Source organism: Belonocnema kinseyi, chromosome 2, assembly GCF_010883055.1.
Source record: "Belonocnema kinseyi isolate 2016_QV_RU_SX_M_011 chromosome 2, B_treatae_v1, whole genome shotgun sequence".
Classification (NCBI taxonomy): Eukaryota; Metazoa; Arthropoda; class Insecta; order Hymenoptera; family Cynipidae; genus Belonocnema; species Belonocnema kinseyi.
The window spans coordinates 35,942,855-35,944,724 of record NC_046658.1 but is presented as its reverse complement, the minus strand read 5'-3'; positions in this window follow the sequence as shown (position 1 = coordinate 35,944,724).

The following is a 1,870-nucleotide window of genomic DNA, read 5'->3' as shown; positions in this document are numbered from 1 at the left end:
GAAATCTTTCTGAAATATTTGAACTCTTTGGGAAATCATTTAATTCTTTGTGAAATACTGGTAAATTCTCTAAAAATCATTGTGAAATATTTGAAAGGTATCAGAAATCTTTCAAATCTATCTGAAATCTTTCAAATCTATCTGAAATCTCGACGAAATCTTTGAAACCTTTAGGAAATCATTGAAATTTTTGTGAATTGTTTAAAAGTCTTCCTAAATTATTTGAAATACTTTTGAAATATTCGGTGATATTTGTTAAATTAATAAAACCTTCATGAAATATTTTTAAAATGATTGAAGTCTTTATGCAGTATCTTAAATCGAACCGAAATCTTTGAAATCTTAATTGTCGAATAATAGAAGACTATATAAAATCTTTTAAATCTATGCGAAGTCTTTGCGAAACCTGCGAAATTGTTCCGATTTCTATGGCATTTAACCATTCTTTTAATAATGTCAGCTTTTAATAATGCTAATTTAAGTCAAAATCAATTGGACTTAAATAAGTTAGTGCACATTTTTGAATGGACATACCTTGACCTGCTAGATCATTAACCATGTTTAATAAAATCATATGGTAATTATTACATCAAGAATGTAAAGCTTCATTAAGAAATTGGCATTCGCTACTTTTACATGAAATAGTAACTCTTTGTACTATAAAAAATAATTAAGAGAGTCTCGATGCCAATTTCTAATAAATAATCTCAGAGATTGGTAATAGAGCAGAATAATTTTCATGACAAATAAATAATAAAATTGAGTAATTTTTAAGTTTCTATTACCTATTCGTTTTTTGTTATAAACGTTTTTTTTTGTTTGTTAAATGTTAATGGACTCTTAAACTCTTAAAAAAGCTAGTTCTTCGAAAACGGCATTGGACTCTATAAATATAAACCATCCTAAATTTGTAATATGCCAAAGGCGTAAAACACACCGGTATTTTGCAAGTAAATAGTCGCTAGCGCATCTGGAGCTCGGTGGGACGACCCCTTGTAAGATTTGACAAGTTTACGCCTGTGGCGTAGAAAATATTTGGGACTCTAATCTCTAATCTGCAATGCAGCTAGCCCATTCATCTTTCGGGAAACTATCCTTTGAAACAGTCCGCCCTGAGGTTGTAAGAAGTAGAAATATAGGCGGGAAGTCTCTAGGACTTCAATATTTATTTCTGTTCTTATCGAATTTTCTTAACACGTTTATCATGATTTACAGAAGTTGTTCTTTTCAAAGGAAGAACTTTCCGATAAATTCAATATAAATGAATGGAAAATTTTTAATCAACATACAATTGTTCCGAATTTGCCAGTTATTATTCTCATTATTAAAATTTGAATTCATCCAAGAATGTACTTATAATATTTTTTAAATATTAATGAAACGTAAAAAATGTATTTTTAAGTTATTTCGCGATGAAGGTAGAATGAAATTCTTCTATCTGAATTTGATCCGAATTTTCTACAGAATTTCATTCATCACGTTTTTTACTTCAAGGTTTAGATAAATGTAACATTAATGTGCATAATGAAATTAAGAAAAATTCAAGATCTGGCATACAAAATTGTATTTATTCAAGCGAGACGTGTACGCAACTAAAAGAATTGCAATAAAATAGAACGCATAGCATTATGTTTCTGACTTTATAGGGTATAGAAAGAAAAAATGTACCACTTTTTAATTGTTTAAACAAATATAATTTGTTTAAATAATTACTTTTCCAAAAATACTTTCGAAATCGTAATTAACTATATGTCTTCTATTTAATAGTCATCGAAATATAACTGCTTGGGCAAATGAAAATTGTGCGAATAAATAGAACTTTGTTAAACATTAAAAGAAATATATGAAAATTATGTAATTATTATTATAT